This window comes from Herpailurus yagouaroundi, unplaced genomic scaffold (genome assembly GCF_014898765.1).
Source record: "Herpailurus yagouaroundi ecotype Mexico unplaced genomic scaffold, PumYag 139, whole genome shotgun sequence".
Lineage (NCBI taxonomy): Eukaryota > Metazoa > Chordata > Mammalia > Carnivora > Felidae > Herpailurus > Herpailurus yagouaroundi.
Genome location: NW_024412394.1, coordinates 62,312,633 through 62,334,074, shown reverse-complemented (window position 1 = coordinate 62,334,074; position 21,442 = coordinate 62,312,633). Strand labels below are relative to the sequence as shown.

The following is a 21,442-nucleotide window of genomic DNA, read 5'->3' as shown; positions in this document are numbered from 1 at the left end:
TTCTTCTTCTTCTTCTTCTTCTTCTTCTTCTTCTTCTTCTTCTTCTTTTAAAGTTTATTTATTTATTTGTTTTTTAGAGACCAGGGGAGGGACAGAGAGAGGGAGAGAGTGAATCCTAAGCAGGCTTTGTGCTGACAGCGCAGAACATGACAGGGGCTTGGACTTACCAACCATGAGATCATGACCTGACCCAAAACCAAGGGCTGGGTGCTCAACTGACTGAGCCATCCAGGCACCCCATGCAATTCTACCTTGAAATTCATCAGACTGCTATTGCTGAAAGATTACAAGGTAACCTAGTTGTCAGACTTCTTGGTTTTAGGTGCAGTTAGACCATCCTACTAACATGGTTTCTGGTGACTTTTTTTGGGGTGACAGTGGGGTTCATGGGGTCCAGAGCCAACAACCAAGAAAAATTCTTGAAGATGTCTTTGGTGCAAAAAGTGATTTTATTGAAGCATGAGGACAGGACACATGGGCAGGAAGAGCTGCCCTGAGACCATGAGATGAGACTGGTTTTACACTGTGGAGTTGGGGGGAGGTAAAGTCCAGGGGAAGTTTCCAGTGAGATTTTCATATCCTAAACAAGACTCACAGGATAGTGGAGGCCTAGCTATTGTCAGGCTAAGGTTGTTTTCCCTCTAGCAAAGCATTAGCATTAAGGTAGTAGGGAGTTCCAGGAGAAACTCTGCCAGCCTCAAGTATTTGCCAATGGGCTGCAGGTTATAAGGAAATTGAGTTCTATCTGCCATTTCCTTCTGACTTTGTTTCCCACATCAGTTTCTACTTGAGTATTCCACCTCTCTAGGGTTTGTGTGAAAAGAGGCTAAGACATGCCTGTGTGTAACCCACACCAGGCTTCTATTACTTGATGGAACCTATATGAGTCCATTGAAACCAAAAAAGAATATAATACTCCTAATTCACCTAGTAATTGGTCTTTTCAACTTGGTCCCTGGATAACGTGTATGGGTGGGACCAGTGTATAAATTAACCCTGCCTTTCAACACTATACCTCTTCTACCTGTGTCTCCTTCAGGATCTAATCAACAAGAAAGTGTTTCAGGATATTAATAGGTTATATTCTACATAAAGTTAAAATATTTTATCAAGATACTCACCAGTGATTTAAAAATCAATCTGCATTCTTTTTTTTTTTTTTAATTTTTTTTTCAACGTTTATTTATTTTTGGGACAGAGAGAGACAGAGCATGAACGGGGGAGGGGCAGAGAGGGAGACACAGAATCGGAAACAGGCTCCAGGCTCTGAGCCATCAGCCCAGAGCCTGACGCGGGGCTTGAACTCACGGACCGCGAGATCGTGACCTGGCTGAAGTCGGACGCTTAACCGACTGCGCCACCCAGGCGCCCCTCAATCTGCATTCTAAGATCCTCTGTGTTACTGTGAATGTTTCCAAGGTGTGCCAGAGAAAGGCTGACAATTGCCTGTGTGTGTTGCATTCAGATTTGTGATTCTGCACTGTTACTTCTGAAATTTAGTTTTATCTTAAAAGTCAGTCTTGGAGATAAAGAGCTTAATGATGTATTATAAAGATCTTGGTTTAATAGAAAACGTGAGGTAAATTTTGCCTGTCAGATGAGCAACCTAAAATTCTAGCTACAAAGGGATTTCAGATTTTGAGTAATCTGTCTAGACAAGGGTAATTATAGAAAGTGACTGTTACTTCTCTAATGTTAAGTTTGAAATTTGATAACTAAAAATGAATATTATTTATTCAGATGCACTATTTCAAGTAATATACTTCACCAAGAGGCATGGTTTCACATCCATATATCAGACTGCCTTGTGAATATTTCCCTTTTATTTTTGCAGGATTTTCAAAACTTGTTAATGGATTTCTTTTTTTTTTATAGAAAGGAAATTTTAATGTGTTAAACATCATGTGCATTTTCTGTTGTTAATGAAGACATGATACATTCAGAAATGTATTAAAAAACAAAAAAGACAAAAAAACAAGACCAAAAAACTTCCTAGAAAGAGGCTTCACAAGAAAAAAATCAGCCCAAGTTCTATTCCTTTCACTCAGAAGTGTCTCTTAGCACAAATTAGCAACCCCTCCACACACAAAAGCACTGCCATTTGTCTTTGCAAGCAGAACATAAAACACATGCCTTAGTTAACAGGTTACTTCAGTGCCCACCTGGTCCAGTTTAAAATATTTGTTTGGAGATCCAGTTTGTATGTCCTCCATAGGTACACTGAACAAGAAGCCATGTATTGTCCTATTATTTTGTAAATGGCAGCTCTTGTAGCTGAAGCAAACCATTAAGATTATAAAGAGCTCTCTCTTGAAAGAAATTCTCAGATGAAAATACATTAAGGAGAAACTCTGAAAGTTAAACAAGCCTAGTTTTTTTTTTTTTTTTTTTTTCTCACTAAAATGGTGGGATCAAGGTAGAATGTCTATTCTGAAGAGCAGCTCCATTTGTCTCCCCATGAGAAAAGGCCAGATTTTTTAGGACTCATATAATTTAAAAACTAAGCTAATAAAAAAATAAAATATACACCTTAAGATACTATAAAACTTGAAATAATGTCAGGGTTTATGGAATGGGAAATAGAGTTCTGTGTTTTTTTTTCTTTTTCAAAAAAGGAAACTATAATACAGTTTTAAGGTAAAAACAAAACAAAACAAAACAAAACAGAACTCTGAATATGGATAGCATTTCACAGACTCTATGCACACAACACCACACAAGAATGAGTTACATATCAGTGATTATCATGCAAATAACTGGCTGGCGACTTAGATTTCCTGCAACAGAAGTCCTGGGTCAAAAATGTGTTAAAAGCTTGTAATGTCCAGGACAAAAAAAAAAAAAAAAAAAAAAAAACGGTATGAGGGAAAAGGAAGAAAAGCCTGCCTGGGTGTGTTATAGACATGATATTCAACAGCATAAAAATGATACCTTCCATAGAGCCCCCCAAATGGGGCAAAACCTATCTTCCACAACTTAACATGGGAAAAATAAATTCACTTGTAACTATAGCACTCCCATATTTGAATGATAAATATGTTCAATCTGGTGCTATAAGTTAAGAAATTGTTGAGAATATATATGAGTAAAGCAAAATAAAAACAAAAGGCTAACTAACCTTAAAAACTGGAAAACCCATCTGTTCTAAAGCCAAGTAGGTATAATCCTGATCATTACTATATATGACATAATCCACAGAAGGAAAGGAAGGCCCAGAAAAAAAAAATCTTCATTTTGTTTAGTACTTAGGTTTGATGTTATCCTAGGAAAAACAGTGACAATTCAATGAATGTGTCACACATACAACTGAAAATCCCCTTCTGGTTTCAAACACATTTAAACAATAATCTTCCTTGGCTAATTTTTCTCCTGTGCCAGATACAACTTCTTTGTACAGGACCAGTTCAAATACCTCCTCCCCTTCAAACAGTAGATATGAACATTCAGGAACATTCTACAATGCCAAGTGCCTTAAGAAAGAGAAAGATTCTGAAGTTCTAGTGACATAAGTGATCTGAGGAAGCCAGGTTGTGATTAACACTGATGGGAGCCAATTAGGCAGCGGTGGTTTGTTTCTCCTCAGGTGTTTCCTCCAACAACTGCATGATCAGTTTGTGCAGGGGTTTGCAGATCTTTGAGTAACCCCCTCTTGTGAGATGCAGAAAATCAAATATGTCTTGGCAGGAGATGGCACCGTCCAAGTGCACAAAGCCCCCATCTATATTCAGGAGCTGCACATTGGCAGCTTTGGCAGGGTAACCGTGAGGAATTAGTTCACGTTGGCGTTCTTTTACCTCAAAGGGCTGGGCTTCTCACCTCAAGGTAACAAACACAATTACAATGATTTTAGCCTGTGGCTGCCTTGTGTTAGTAAAGTTCTACAATGGCCTTGATTCCACCTCCTACTTCTCCTGCTATATTTTCACGGTTGTTTGTTCCTACCCAAATGACTATGACCTTAGGTTTAATAATCTCCAGTTCTCAGGCTGCCTGGGTGGCTCAGTCGGTTAAGTGACTGACTCTTGATTTTGGCTCAGGTCACGATCTCATGGTTTGTGAGATTAAGCCCCCCATTGGGCTCTATGCTGATGGTGTGGAGCCTGGTTGGGATTCTCTCTCTTCCTCTCCCTTTCTCTCTCTCTTTCTCTTTTTCTGCCACTACAGCACATGCACACTCTCTCTCTCTCTCTCTCTCTCTCAAAATAAATGAACTTAAAAAATAATAATAAACTCCAGTTCTCCATTCTTTAGTCTCCACAAAACATACTTTGTATCTCCCTCAGTTCCAAAATTCAGTGCATTAATTGGGGCAAAAAGCTCTCACCATATCTCCTATTACTCCACCTTGGAGTCCCCCACAAACAGTACATCCTGTTCTTTGTATTTATGGTCTAGGACAAATCTGTTGTGCTGAGACATCATCTGTCATCTCCTTGAATATCGTCCACTGCATGTGCAATAGCTGCTGGGTTTGAGTATCCTTGGCTCATTCTATACTCAGGCAGAGGGTCCCTGCAGGTTCCAAGTGGCTGTGGCATGGGCTGGTGATATGTCTGTCGCTCACTCAGTCCCTGTGCCATGTCCCTCAGCCCAGCACCAGCAGCAGCTCCTCCTGTTAATGGGATCCTTCCTCCCTCTCTCCCTTTCTCCTTCCTTCCCTTACTCCCTCCCCTTACTTCCCTCTCTTCTCTCCTCTCTCTCTCCTGCCCTCTCTCTCTCTGTCTCTCTCTCTCTTTTTCTTTCTTTCTTAGCATGAAACTCAGGGGTAAATTTAGCAGTATTTTTAAAACATTTTTATTGTGATAAAAAAAAACATAACAAGATCTATCCTCCTGGCAAATTTTAGGTGTATAGTACATTATTGTTAACTATATGTACACTGTCGTACAGCAAATCTCTAGAACTCTTTTCATCTTGCATGACTGAAACTCTATACCCATAAACAGCAATACCCCATTTCTCCCTCCCCACAGACTCTGACAATTGCCATTCTACTTTTTGCTTCTGTGAGTTTGGTTACTTTATATATCTCCTACAAGTGGAATTGCACAGTATTTGTCCTTCTGTAACTGGTTTATTTCACTTTGCGTGACGTCCTCAAGGTCAATCCATATGGTAGCATATGACATGTTTTCCTTCTTTTTTTAAGCCACTTTGGTGGCTGTCTGCAGTTCTGGTTCTCTGAAGCTGCCACAAATGGCCCAAATCTCTTTTGTCCTCTGCCCTCGACAGACTTTTAGAGGATGATGGGTCCCTTTAGTGCTCTGAGTCAGGCAAGACAGATGCCAGTCACTTGGGAAGCCCCCCTGAAAAGCCAGAATATTGGAAGGATGCTTTGCTCTTTTCTCCCCCCAACTCCCCAAGGGAGAGGATACCAAGTGGTACTGGCTTCTGTCTGCTGTACTGTGGGTCTCTGGAGCAGCAGAAAGCTGCCAGCTCTCTTTTATTTTCAGAGGCACCAGACATCTAGAGCTTGCCACCTTGTGCCAGCACTCCATATCAGGTGAGACAGAAAGCACAGCGTGGACAACCTCCTCCCTGGACACCCAGATCATTGGATGCACACTCTCTTTTCCTCTTTGGGGAGAAACTAGAAACTGGGAGCTGCAATTTTTCTTCTGTTCATTCCACACTGAACCAGGGAAGGGACCATGGTGAGTGAGTGTGTACTAGTCTAAACTTCGCCCTTGTTCTTATTGACCCTCAGCCTGGTGCTGTTTCCTGTCCAATCAGATTCAAGCAAGACAGATAACCTGCCCTTGGATGGCCTCATGAAAAGGCTTAACATTGGGGGTGTATTTCAGTCTTCTCTTTCCTTCACCAGGGGTGAAGCTGGGAACTGGGAGTTTTCTCCCAGTTGTGCTGCACTGATCTTATGGGCGTGCCTATGGAGCATTAGCAGCACACATTTTTCTGCCAACCTTGATGTGGCTGATTTCATGCTCTCCTGGGGTGTAGGAGCCTCCTAATTGTTCTGGATTTCTCAGAAAAGAAATTGGCACATGTACCATTGTTGAATTGGTATCACCATGGGCAGAAGGAGAGAACAGACTTCCTATTCTACCATCTTTCTGATATTTCTACTTGTGTATTCTATAGAACACTTAACTTCAAAACCAGAAGTTTCATACCAGGTACTTGAAATCTTTTCCTCCTCTAGGTGCTGTATAACTCAAATTTCAGTCACCAAATCCCATAGATTCTACATTCCTATTTTCCCTTAAATTCCTTCCCTTCTCTCTAGCTCAGTTGCTACCATAAAACTACAAACCATTCCCTGCCTGGATTTCTCTAATCACTTTCTGCATTTCATGCTGCACCAACCCTTCTAGATCACTGTCTACATTGTAGCCAGAGTGTTTTTTGCAAAATAAATATCTGATTTTCATCTTCCTAATTAAGAGTTTTTACTGGGTCTCCATTGACTTTTAAATAAAATTCTAAGCTTTTAAATTATTTATCTTAGTATGATCTTGGGCTGACCAATGTAATCAATACCATTTCTTAAGATCTCCCTTGAAAGAACTCTTCTTCCTTCTCCAATTCTATGATTCTATAATGACTTACCATCATAGGACCCAACAACCCAACAACACTGGTATATTTCTCTGGTCAATGGGTGAGCCATTGACTGAAGCTGGGGAAATCTCAGTACTTCTTTAGGAATCTGGGTAAGAGATTGGCCTAGGTTGGTGGCCAAAGTTGTGGAACTTGATGTATAGGATAAGAGCATAGCACTCATGTTTCCACTCCTACAGAAGAAGCTAGTCTGAAAAGTTCCAGCAAATATTCAGAGCAAAGTGAGTGGACTATGTAGACACTGAGTCCTGTTGGCATTTGAAATAATTGTTCCTATTGTTCACGTTACTTGGTAACATCTTTCAGCTGGTTTTCTGAGTTGATACATTCTCCTTTTCTTTAAGGTAATTCAAATTGGATTTTTTTAACCCTTAACAGATCTGATTAATATAAACGCCTAAATTAAAGGGTTTATTAACCTAAAGCAAGGTTCACAACATTAAAATTGTGAGAGAAGATTTAAAATAAACGTCTAACACACCCACAGAAATTTAGTTCTTCTCCAAACAGAAGAAAATGAGCTAAAGATGTTAAAAAGAAAGTCCAATGAAATTTGTTGAGCCTTCTATTTTAAAGGCAGTTAAAATTAACATGATTAGAAAGAAATTATCATGTATGCAACTGAGTGAAGAGAATGATTTAGAAGTGTTATAGGGACCCTCTCAAACTTAAACCATAGCAAGTATGTCTTGTTAAAATTCCAGAATTCTGGTGAGCATTTGATTGCATTAATATAGTATTAAACCAAGAGGATACAAATAAGCTTTGTTCTTTTCTCTCAGAATTCTGTGTAGTTTCTGAGGATGTTCTATTACAAAGAATGAAGAAAAATTGTAAGTCAAAATACCACTCTTTTATTAAGTAGGTTGGTTCTTAGCTATTATGAGTCTTTCTAGTAAGCAGAATCTCTTCATTCCTTGGATCCAAATCCAGACTGTGGTACGTCTGACCCACCAATGCTGTATAATATATAAGACTCAGTCACTGGCTGATAGCTTCATAAACACTCTACAGATTCTTTTATATCTTGTAAACTGCCCTGTCTCTGATTCATTGTCTATACTTCAACTTGAGAGATTTTTTAAAGAATATAAATCTTATTTGTAACACTGCCTTGCTTAAAATGTAGTCAATGGATACTATTAGTCCTCAAGCTAAAATACAAACCACTAACAGAAATCACAACATTTCTACTTTCTGCTTGGCTATTACTTTCTTTTTTTTTTTTTTAATTTTTTTTAATGTTTATTTATTTATTTTTTTTTAAGGGACAGAGAGAGACAGTGTGTGAGTAGGGAAGGGGAAGAGAGAGAGGGAGACACAGAATTCAAAGCAGGCTCCAGGCTCTGAGCTGTCAGCACAGAGCCCAACACGGGGCTCGAATTCAAGAACCATGAGATCATGACCTGGGCTGAAGAGACGCCCAACAGACTGAGCCATCCAGGTGCCCCTTGCTTGGCTATTACTTTCTTTAGGGGGCTTTTCTTAGCTCTTAGCACTGAGCTGGATACTGTCTCCCTTCATTGTAAGGCTATATCTCCAAATGAATTCTCTGTCATGATTTCCATATTCAACTATAATTTCCTAATAGTTCCCCAATAGAATAGAAATCTTTGAAACTTCAGATTTGGCTTTTTTCACTATTGTTTTCACCATTTGTTTAGAACAGTATTTGAAACATATTTGATATACACACTCTTCTTTAATAAATAAAAGTTAGAAATATATCACATTTAAAAAAAAAAATTAAGCAGGCTCCATGCCCAATATGGGGCTTGAACTCATGACTTTGAGATCAAGAGTCACATGCTCTACTGAGTCAGCCACACATGCCCACATTTTTAACTTAAATATGAAAAGCTTGGTTAGGCTACCAAATGATATATTCAAGTTGTCCTTTGCTTTTCAAGACTAAAGATATGTAGTGAATGTAACTCTCCTATATTGTCTAAGGAATTGATAGTCATCTGGCAAAAACTATCAAAACCAATCAGGGAGATTAAAATTCTCTGTGGATCTTGTCTCAAAATTCTAATCTCTTCTGAAGTGATGTAACTATTATATTGCCAGTGAATTAAAGAAAAGAGATCATTCTGTAATCTTAAGTTTACAGCCTAATGCATAATGTTTAATTTTTTACTTCCCTTAGGTGAGGGTGAAATAGTGTGACTGCATTTCATCTGAAATCTAAAATTAGCTCAAACCAACGTGTTCTCTTTAAAAGGGTAAAAGGAAAATGATGTAATGTTTTGTATGTCACATTAACTTCTGCTAGTAGTCTTTGTAATGATATATCTTGTGATTTTGTGTTTGAACTTTTACAAAGGAAATGGAGCGTCGAATGGGCTATATCCAGTTAATTTTGTTAATCAAATGAGCAAAAAGAGCTTACACCTAAGAGAACATATATATTATTCATATTTTACTATAAAATATAATAATAAAACTCTCAAAAATATACATTTTTTTGGTGAGTTGACACTAACTTGATTTTCTGCTATGATGTTGCACCTGAAATAATAAATGCAAAGAAATATGAATCACAAGATAATTCAACTGTTTACACTCAGTTTGGGAAACATATCTATTCATGATACTAATTTGTCCAATGAAATGAAATATGGATCTACTGGTAAATAGAATTTTTTAAAATAAAAATATAGAACCCAAGTCAATTAACACTACAAGTTTTGAATTTTTCTTTACTCATTCAATTTGAATCAAATTAAGAATAATATGGTCTTTAATTTCATTCTGCAATTTAATGTAAGAAGTACCAAAATTCCACAATTATAGCTTACTTGGCCATTTTTGATTGTCAAAAATTAATTTGTTGATTGTTGATCAATAAAAAATGATTTATTACTGTAATCATGTATGCAATATGAAATATAGAAAGTGGAATTTTTGAGAAAATTCTGTCCTTAGGTAGCTAATATTTCTTAATATCTTTGGGGGTTAGGTGAGTTGATTAATGGATTTTCCTGAGTAATTTCTGCCATAAAATGTTTTAAAATGCATTTTATTTTATTTTTGGTAGGTGGATATGAAGGGGAAAATGTACTAAAAGAGCTTGAAGTATGATAAAGGCACAGGGTACAAAACAATGAATGAGAGCAACTCTGAGTAGCAGAGTTCATTTTATTCCAAATTATCCCTTCAGTTATTTTTTAATTATGTTTTTTAATTAATCAGATTTCAGGTGTTTACTTGGGACAGCTTCAGATTCATATATGGTTTAGGAAACTATATAGGAAAACTACCCTGGTATGCTTTGTCCAGTTTCCCCCAGTGGTGACATTTTGCCAGACTATACTACAATGTCACGAATAGAATATTGACATATATACAGGTGCTTGAATTTTTATAAAAGCCTGAAATATAATTATTTTATTTGATAATTTTTCCGTTTCATATAGTTTCCTGATAAAGGATGAATATTAAAACTGTATATAGTGTTTATAAAAATCAGTGTGATTGATAACTTGGAATCATTTCATTTGTTTAAATAGTATTCTGTGTATTACTAAGTACACACCAACCACAAAAAGCAAAAACTTTCTCTTTCCCTCCCTCTCTTTCTTTCTATAAATGGTATATGTAGTTATAGATGTGGTTAGTTTCTAATGCCGCATAATAATATTCAAAATCAAAAGTGGAGGAGGATAGCAGGATCTGTCATCCATGCTCCAGACGGCATGCAGCATAGACAGTGCGGTGTTGAAGATACATAGGAAAATCCACTGCACCTGCCTGCCAGACACTAATTACAGTCCCGGTGTGGATACGCCCCAAATACTCCATTTGATAATTGTGATAATTGAGCTATTTCTGGGGTGCATGGATGGCACAGTTGGTCGAGCATCCCACCCTTGGTTTTGGCTCAGGTCATGATCCCAGGGTCATGGGATTGAGCACCATGTCCAGCTCCACGTTGAATGTGGAGCCTGCTTAAGATTCTCTCTCTTTCCCTCTGCCCCTCTGCTCTCTCTATTTTTTTTTTTCCACTGAGCTATGAGCTATTTCTTCACACTTAAGATGATCATTTTGGACTTTGAGAACCCAGCAAGCATCTCACAGTCATCTTGGTCTTTGTAAGTTGGAAACTGTTTTACTCTTCTCAGGAGCTCTCCTTGATTAATAGTGTGGTACCAGTCTTCTTTCTGGTTAAAGTATTTTTATCGATTTATTTTGTTTTTCTCTTTTCTTTTATAAGTTCATATGTGTATATTTATATATGACATGTTGTCTAGTACAATAATTATATAATTATTCAAATGATAGTTTTGATATGGCAATTTGTGGTATGTGTGTTTTCTTTCATAATGAATTACTACTCTTCAGAACTATTCCTTTTTTTCTTTTTTAATTAAGTTTATTAAGTTTATTTATTTTCAGAGAGACAGAGACAGCAGGAGTGGGGAAGGGGCAGAGAGAGAGGAAGAAAGAGAGGGAATCCCAAGGAGGCTCCATGCTGCCAGCACAGAGCCTAATGTGGGGCTTGAACTCACGAACTGTGAGATCATGACCTGAGCCAAAATCAAGAGTCAGACGCTTAACTGACTGAGCCATCCAGGCACCCAACTCTGTCAGAACTATTCTTGATCAAAGGGTCCAAAAAATAAATATTCAGTATATTTCTTGCAACAACTTTGCCAATGGATTTGGATAACTTCTCCAGTAGACTTTCCACATGACTCTAATATTTATTTAATATTTAACTTTATTGTTGTCTAGGACATATTTGTGTCATGATGGCCCTCATGGTTTCCTCAGTTAGGTAAAAAAGAAGCTAGTGACATGGCACATGGCTTTTGAAGAGTAATCAGTCCTTAAACATTACTCATCTTTGAGCAACATTGTCACTATTGGACATAGAGCAGCTACAAGAACTAGCATCCTCTCAAGATTTGCTGCAATTTATTATGAGAAATAGGAAAAAAGCCTCATATATAATTATAGGTTTACATTTTTCAAGTATAGAGTTGAATCCATGAAAACTATCAAAACATGTTTTCTGCTTCATTTCTTTTGCATAAAATGATACCAAGTCACAAACTGTTTCATAGATATTTTGGGGATAACACTAAGTTATAATGTTATATTAACAATCTTTAAGTATTTCTAAGAGAATAGAAAATTAGGATATCTTAGGTTCAATATTAGGGATTTTTTGTTCTAATATCTAGGATCTAAGACATTCCTGAAAGATGGAAAACAGGTAGATTGGATAATAGAAGGAAGCCACAGACCAAAATGTGGAATGATGCTTTGCTAACTCTTATTGCTCAGTCCTCAGCATTGAGAGTGGGTACCTCCAGGACACCTAATTCCTCCCAACACCACCAACAGGATGGTGGGATGGGAGTACCTTAGGACAATCAACTGGCCCAGTGTTTCTCCCCGCATCATACCTTGGGCCACACAGAGGCAACTGTTTTCTGCCTCCAGGAGTGAATATGACTTTGAAAATTTAGCTACAAACATAGGGCAGAACCCACGATAACTGTAAATGTCTTGAAGCATTGCTACCCTCAGACCCAGCAGGTACAGTAACCATCCAACAAATGATAAATACAAAGGTGAACACACAGCATAGAATCAATAAATACTTACAGAAATATAGTACTGCAGAAGCATGGAAAGCTGAACACTAAACTGAAAGAAGAGGGAACCATAGTTGATGAAGCACAGAAAAAATTCAGAATAAATATTGTCTGTGTGTACCATAATACACATGGGACTGTATTATCATGACAAAAAATAAAGCAACACAGATAATGTAAATGTAGATTTGCTTATAAATAAACAAGCATATGAAAGAGCTCAGAATACGAGCCAAAAACTAAACAGGAACGAGGAGGAATGAATTACGTATTGGCATGATTAAACTGAAGAATGTTTCCAGAATGCAGAATATGTTTCATAGTACAGAGGGAAGAAGCCTAAAGAGTGGGAACGGAATTCTTAAGTTGGTCTAATGAAACTGAAAAAGACTGTGAGGATAACACGCATATACGTGTGCACATGCAGACGCAAACACAATGACATAGTGAAATTTCAAGACACTAAAAATATGGAGAAAACCCAAAAAGCATTCTTTAGAAGAAATGTCAGTCCCTTCACACACACACCAAAGAACAGGAATCACCATAACCTCTAATCTAACATTTTTGACAATATCATCTTGGAAGAGGTAATAGAACATGATACGAAATTTCTATTTGCTATGTAGGATGCTATACTTAATCAAATTATATCTGCTATGTAGGAAAAATAGTAGGAAATATATAGTAGGAAATATATCTAATCCTAATCCTAATCCTAAATAGTAGGAAATATATCTACTGTGTAGGAAAAATATGACACTTTGTGTATGGATGGACTCTGAAAATTTGTTATGCATGGAACCTCTGAAATAACACCTAGAGGGTGTGTATACTGGAGGGAAAGACAATATGACTCTATGAGGAATAATTGGAAATCAATTATTTGCAAAATATTAATACATTTATGAGTATAGAATATTTAGAAATCTTAAAATATAGTAGTAAGGAGCATGGGTATTGAGCCAAACTGATTATTGGAAGCCTAGCTTTGCTACTAATTAGCTGTATGACCTTGCACAAATTTCTTAACTTCTCTCTGACTCAGTGTCTTTATTTGTAAAATGGAAGAAATAATTATATTCACCTCATGAGAGTATTGTGAGTAGTAAACAAATGAGCCCTTGAAAAGTGCTGAGAATAATGCCTGGCAAATTATGAGCTCTAAATAAATGTTAATTATGGTTATTACTAATGTGAAACTAATAATTTGAACTAAAATTTCAGGCATTATAAAATAGGGTTGATTTGGGACAAAAAGAATAAGTTTAATAACATTTTTTTGATATAATAGGTGACATGGATGCTGCTTGAATTTCATCATTGCTAGAAATATATCTATTTATGAGTGTTTTAAAAATGTAAGTCAAAGTTGGTTTCTGGGTTTTTTTTTTTCCCAACCAAAATATTGGTGCAATTTTCTCCTTGTCTGTCTCCAGAATAATCCTTCCCTTTATTGCCTATTTCTCCATCAACTGTTTCTAAAACTTACTTGGGGAAAATAAGTGACTTCCTGGAAAGTATATCACATTTGTGTGTGTATTCGTGTGGGGAAAAATTGTATTCTTTTGGAAAGTTAATTTAGTATTGATTTCTTTTCTGAGTCACTATTCAGTTTATTAAAATAAAATGATACTAAGGGAAATGTGATATATTTATATTTTCATGAGAAAATGTGATTTTAAAAGACCAAGACAACTAGAATTTTACTTTATAAGTCTTTAAACATTTATTTTCCTCTAAGCTAACGTGTGAAATCCCTAGCATAGTACATACATTCCTTTCTTTACCATTACCTAATTTCCTAGCATCCACTACTGTCACTCTGTTGTAAACTTCAGTAAGAAATTATCTTAACCTGCTATGTCCTTTTGCCTTTGTGCCTTTGCTCAAGACACTTATTCTGTATAAAAAGCCCACTCCCTTCTTTTTTTTTTTTTTTTTTCAACGTTTATTCATTTTTGGGACACAGAGAGACAGAGCATGAACGGGGGAGGGACAGAGAGAGAGGGAGACACAGAATCGGAAACAGGCTCCAGGCTCTGAGCCATCAGCCCAGAGCCTGACGCGGGGCTCGAACTCACGGACCGCGAGATCGTGACCTGGCTGAAGTCGGACGCTTAACCGACTGCGCCACCCAGGTGCCCCAAGCCCACTCCCTTCTAAACAAAAATAAAAATCGTGTGTTTGTATGTGCATATATGTATATATACCCATATAGGGGCAGTTATAGAAAGTTAAACTTGCATGAATGAAGGAACTCAATTGCCATTTTCCCTAGGAACATTTACTCAATTCCTTGCTATCAGGAGTCTGAAATAAATGTATGGACTTTTGTGGTGAGATGAGGGAAGGGATCAGGATTTATAAATCGGGCATCATGTACCCTCAAACTCGTTAACCTGTTCCTAGGCTCTGTGTTTGAGTTCAAGGCTTTACTGACCACATCTGGAGTGTTGTGTATATAGACAGTCTTTTAGAGGCTGGACAGCATACCAGAAGACTAATTTCCATCCACACATTATTCTCATTCTCCCTTTATTCATTTTAGTCCTTTAGTTTTTTTCTCTTTTCTTACCTGCTAAGTATCTATTTGGTCTTCTAGGTGAGAGACTTCATCTAGAAGTTGACATTTGCCTAGTTTGCCTTGGGGACTGGAGAATATTTATGGACTCAAGTATGGGTTACTACTATGGCCATTCTCTCCTTTTCAAGTTTCAGTTTCCTTTTATTTTTCAGCCTCTTAAAAGTGATCTAACATTGAAAGAGTTAATCTCTTCTGATAGGCCTATTTAGGGCTGTTTGAGATCTGTATTCCCTCTGCATGTATAAGACAAGGTGCTTCAGATTTTTTACAAAAGGTCTTCCTTGTTCCTGATTTTGAGTTCCCTTATAAATTCCTTTTTGATTAGCTTACAGTTGAGATATACTGCTTTAAGTGTTTCTCTCTTCCTCATTTACAGGTTTCACCCATGTAAGAATTTGCTTTGAAACTGGGCAGTAACTTTTCTGTGTTTTCTTCTTTAGTTATTTTTTCTACCTGCAGTTACTGATTTGCTTCATTTTCTCTTTTCATTTTTCCTTTAGTTTATACTTATTTTCCTTTCAACTTAATTTTATTATGTATTAAAGTTCTGGATTTTATTTCAGTGCGTTGGTGTTACTTGTTAAAAATATGTATCCAATCTGTTATATTGGCTGGGAAGCCTGTTTAGTATATTTTTAATGTTTCTATAACAGCTCTTCTTTTCTAACATAATCAAAGGAAAAAGAGTAGACCTTAACATCCTCCTATAAGCTAAAAAGGCAAAACAATCTGCCTTTTCAACACTCTACACCAATGGTTTCTGTGGAAATTTGGAGGGGAGAAGAGCTCTCTACCAACTGCCTCTGAGATTGCAAACATCTTTAGAGAACCACGGGGATCCTGCCACAGCTGTTCTGCAGTCTGAATGGCAGTTGAGAAAGAATTTTCTATGACTTCCAGCTATGGCAGAGGAAAATCAATCCCAGGATTGAGTGGTACGAGGGTGGGTCAGGAGGAGCACCATGCTACCCAGCTTTGTCTCTTAGGCTCTTCCTTCCGAGCTACATTTCCAAGACACAAGGCATGCAACCCCTGCATCATGCTACAGGCAAGACAGAATTCTCTGAGACAGCAAACATGTCAGAGAGGTTTAGGTTTATCAGAATAAACACTCACATGGAAGAACTGATTTAGGAAGTGATACCTACTTAATGCAAAAATTTTTGGTGGATCATTCTTCTTAATAAAAATAAAAAGCAGACTCATAAGAGAAGCCCATAACTGCAAAGCTATCTCATCAATTAAAACTGGAAACACTGGCTGACTCATGAAGTGATTATTTTATGCTGGTGGTGGATCGGAAGCAGTCGTATGCATTTCAAACATTTGTCATGCTCTTCAGTTATTATCCTGTCAATGTACTCAGCACATTATAAACAAATAGGTGACAGGAAAGCAATTAGAAATTTAGTGTATATTATTCTGTACTGTGCTTTGTTTTCATTTTTTTATTTGTTTATATGGTAAAATAAGTGCATAGCCTCTCGAATGCCGATCTACTCCATAAATGATGTGACTAGTCCATTTTTCTTTGAGGTAGTACAACTGTTATTGGTGTTTTCATTTTAGTACATATTTTCAGTCACTTTGACTTGTGCACTGATGGATGTGTCTCTGGGTGAGCACCCACCTTCCCTTAATCATTGGCAGGGCAAATGGCGATGGGAGACTTGACATCAGTGTCTTAAAGAAAAGAGTACTCTTTAATGGGAAAAGTAGACAGAAGAATTTTTTTTTTTTGAAGTGTCAAAGCTCTCTCTCCCCATTTCTGTATTGCTTATCCCTGGCTTCAAGGAAGGATAATGGCAGGCAGGACTACATATTCTTTCAAAATGAATACGCTTAGGGATTTTAAAAGTCCATTTGCTGGTCTCCTGATTATAGGCACTGAGATGAAGTGTGGGTTGGTGAGGGGTGAGGTACTGCATACATTGGCTACTCTCCAGCTCCAGGCAGCATTTAGCTAAATAAAGTGTTCACTGCAGCAGCCCAGTGAACACACTGGGAGTTGGCCTCTCCTGGTTCTACTGGTTCCTGACTCTCTGTTCCTGTCTCAGGGGGTAATTCGCTTTGGTCCAATTCCCCCAAGGCTGATGCCTCAAAACCCAAGGATAATTTCTCATGATAGAATTTTTCTCCAGGACACTTTCAGAAAAGTTAGGCTAAACTATGGTAGAAGAATAGATATGTTTTACCCCAAAGCCCAAAATAATCTGGGCTAATAATGGTCCATTCAGTGTACTTATTCAAACAATATATTCTAAATGAATAGAAACCAGATATTAATCAGCAATGGGGCTGCAGGTAAATTTTTATTTTGGGAGTTTTCTTTTGTGTTATATGGTCATATCGAAGAGATATAGAGGAGTCATCATTTGAGACATTAACCAGAATTTTCTACTCCTTCCCTCACACCTGTCAACATCGTTAATCTTAAGGAGAAGCTATCAGATCAGTGTTGGAGAAAAACAGCAAGATCTTTTACTTGTGAAACAAAGAGTGTAGACTCTAGATGCAAGGCCCAAATTAAAAAAAAATTGATTATAGTTGGCACACAATATTACATTAGTTTCAGGTGTACAACTTAGTGATTTGACAGCTTTATGCATTATGCTATGTTCACCACAGATACAGCTACCGTCTGTCACCTTCTCATCACTATTACAGTATCATTGACTATGTTCCTTACCCTGTGCTTTTTATTCTCATGACTTATTCATTCCATAACTGGAAGCCTGTACCTCCCACTCTTCTTCACCCACTTTGCTCATCCCCCACTTCTCTCCTCTCTGGCCACCATCAATTTGTTTTGAGTATTTATGTGTTTGTTTATTCATTTTTATTAACTAATTAATAAAAAATAATTAAAAGGCCCAGAGATTTGTTGTTGTTGTTGTTTTTATAGGTCAGTTTCAGCACCTGAAATACATATGCAGGGATCACAGTAGGGGCTCAGTAAATAGGTTTAATTTAGTGGCTTTGTTTTATAATTGAATCTCTTTCTAACAGAGCTTATGGATAGTCATGAGGACAACTACCATGTTTTCATATTGCTATATCTAGCAAAGACTTTGACACACATGGCATACATGAAGATAGAAGAAGGGAGTGGGTTAGGGATAGCAGGAAGGGGAAAAGAGACAGAAAAAGAGGGAGAGAGATAAGCTTGTGAATCACAGAAGCTTATTTAAGATTTTGATAAAGCAGATAACTGCATTAGAGTAGTATTGGAGATTACAAGCACTGGCTGTGCTGTCAGTCTGGGAGGGATAAATTCTACAATTGTTGTTTACTCATAGGTCATGGTTTACTCATATATCAAAATGGTGATAATAATAGCATGTGTCTCATACGATTGTTTTGAGAATTAAATGAATTACTGTTTGCTACAGAAAGTAGCATATCTAACATACAATAAGCACTTAAGAAATATTTATTGAATAAACAAATTAGTGACAATTTGTGTAATCAGCTTTAACTTGAAGGGCACAGGAATCTGGGTAGATAAATTATAAACTGAAGTTCATAGAAAATAATCATTACAAAAAAGAAAGTAACCATAATATTTCCTATTTCAGTGGCTAACTCACAGAAATGAGGAACTTCTGATGTGAACACAATTTTTATTGCCTCTCTGTTTTAGAGCAACCTCTTGCTAGAGATGAAATAGAATTCAATTTGTTTTGATGCTTTGCAAATAAAGCAAAAAAATTTTTTTTTACTTCTTAACATAGTACACCTTATTTGAAACAGAAAACCCCTAAATTTTTAAACTACAGTTTTCTCTTGCCTTCTCTATCCTCCTTTTCCTTTATTTTCCTTTTGTTTTCTTTGTGACATGTGTACTTCTAGATGTACATGTGTGCTTACTAGATGCCTAGTCCTCTGATAGATGATGACAAGACAATTACACATGAAGTACATAAAATCTAACAGGGAGATAGAAATGTACTATACCATACAGTGTGTCTGGTAAGCGATGTTCTGGGAGAAGAATACAGAAACTCATGGGAGAGGCACCAAGCTCATACTGTGGAGTTTCTGAGAGGTTTCGTAGGACTCCTAACATTTAAGGTGAGACCCACAGAATAAATAGAGGTTAGCAAGGAAAAGAGAGGTTTTGGTTAAGATTGTTCTGCTATAAAAACACATGTGAAATCTGGAAAGTGAGAAAGCAGAACATAACAATTAAGTGCAAGTTGGGGTGGCTTGTGACTGGGGCATGATAATAATAATAAAAAAAAGAGCTATCTGGGATAACTTCACATGAGCCAATCCATCATGCTGAAGGGTTTAGACTTCATCCCAAAAAGAGGCTATCATTTGATGGCTACATACATTTGGGACAGCAAGAATATTAAGGATATTCTTGGCAAGGATAACAAGAATGTGGGACCAGATGGGTTTAGAGGAACACTGGGGTTTCAAAAAGAATTCTCAGCAGCCCCTGCTCCTGGGAGATTTCCTTGTCCAGATAGTTTGCCAATAATTGGTATATAGTTATATATATCAATATATAGTTATAAACATCTTAAGGAATTTCAAAACAGCCATTTCTTATAGGTAATGAAGGAAAATCTGCTAATCTGAACAAAGAGAGGAAAGTTATAAAACACTAATTGAAATAATTCTTTTTATTATTCTTTAACTATTTAAACGTTGGACTGTGCCCTGCTTACTACTTCTTAGAAGTCTGACAAAGTCTATTCATGTCTTTGAGAGAGGAATATCTCAACAAATTAAGTTGAAAATGAAATTTCACTTATTGGTATATAAATGTGCCACTAGGTGGATATTTTGGGGGGGTGGATACTTTAATATTTCATTTCATAAAGAGGTTTTCTGACTAATTGCCTAATTAAAAAGTAAAGTATATCATAGAAAAATCACTATGCTTTATGCCCTCCATTTCATATTGATTAAAAATGCCATTACAATCAATAAAATGGAAATTTTATTAATACAATAGCATGATAAAGACCTCTTAAAAAGCATATTTTCAAACTTTCTTCTGAGAAAATTAGTACATTTTTATTATTTATAATTATTAGTTTCCCATCTGCTAAATTACTTTTTACTTATTTTATTTTTTTAAAATGTTTATTTATTTATCTTGAGAGAAAGAGAAGGAGCAACAGAGAAAATCCCAAGTAGGCTCTGTGCTGACAGCATGGGGCTTGATCTCACAAAGCATGAGATCATGACCTGAGCCAAAATTAAGAGTCAGATGACTAACCAACTGAACCACCCACGTGCCCCTCTGAACAACTTTTTAATTACCACAAAAAGGCCAGTTTCTCATGCATTCAGATACCACCATGTCTTGGAAAGTACAGTTAGATAATGGGCTGATTAATAATCGAAATAATGGAAATGATACCATTCGAGTTATTTGGTTTCCTGAGAGTATTATTATCATCTTCTAAACAAGCATCACCTTTGCGTCTTAAGCAAGTTGTTTTGACCAGCCTCATATCATGAGACAAAGCTGGAATAAACCCTATACTGCAACTTGAGTAAAATTATTTTTTGGTCCATTTAGCTTCAATTCCCTTATAATTATTGTTAATGCCTTACAGATTCCATCCATAGTAAGTCTAACTATACTTTGCCAGTTATAGTTTTTAATGTCGTTTTGTGTTATTTGTTTTTCTGGGAATTTTTAAGAGAGGTTATGGGCTGTTAACCAAGAGTCATTTGGATTTCATGCCCTGGTTTTTTTATATTTATTGAAAAAATATATCCTATGCTTTCGAAGCATTTTTTCATTGCTAAATCTTTAACCAAAATGTGTTCTTCTTCCGTATTTTCAACACATTATCTCCCTATTTTGTTTTTCAGATTTTTTTTCCTGGGCCCCATGCTATTTTTCCTCTCTTCTCTTATCTTTTAATGAGAGGAGGTCAACCCAGGCCTTCTATTTCCCCAGGAGCAGTGCTGCTCTGTTCTCCTCCTGCCCCTCACTCTTCACCTGCATCCTTTTGAGTTTTTGTCTCAGATCTTGTGCTGATGCCCACTGATGTGCACAGAGTGAATCTACAAGGTTGAGGACAGCATTTCTATTCTTCCTGTCTGGTTCTCTGATTATGCTGAGGTGAATGTATCTCTGGAAAATTTGATGCAAGCTGTGCTGTGCTGTCATGAGAAGGTGTGCAAAAACTTCTCAAGTTCACAGCACCCAATGCCCTTCCATTCTCCAGCCCTTCCTAATTATTTAGCTCACCTTTCAGTATGCAACATGAATTTTTCTGTCTGATGTGGCTGCTTAATCTGTAGTGCTACTGAGAAGTAAAATCCTGGAGTTGTCATAGATGAAAAGATAACTAATTAGAAAGAGGATTTTGAAGCTCTGATCACCCCACAAAGCAACTTATCTGTGTAGTAAATCTAACATGAACCTAAGTGAAAGTGTACTGCTGAGGAGGGTAGAAATCATTGACAGTATTCTTCATGTCCAAGACTGATGATTCTGCCTCATAACTCTTTCATATGCACTGGAATCCACAGGAAGACATTGCTAGTTCAAGGGATTTTGAACTTTTACATTTGTTTCTATATTTTCATCACATTTTCAGTCAAAAAATAGAGATGGGATAAGAGGCAAACTAGGTAGATTAGGTATCACCATCTTTACCTGAAAATAGTCTGAAATAACTTTTACTGAATTTTC

The 21,442-nt window shown here is 36.9% G+C and overlaps 1 long non-coding RNA gene and 1 pseudogene across 1 annotated transcript in view; one reads left to right on the top strand and one right to left on the bottom strand.

Annotated features, from left to right (window-relative positions):
• Positions 1 to 21,442, top strand: part of LOC121029831 (uncharacterized) — a 324,524-nt gene that overhangs the window by 22,518 nt on the left and 280,564 nt on the right. The window lies entirely within an intron of this gene.
• On the bottom strand, positions 3,555 to 4,648 carry LOC121029829 (platelet-activating factor acetylhydrolase IB subunit alpha2-like; annotated as a pseudogene).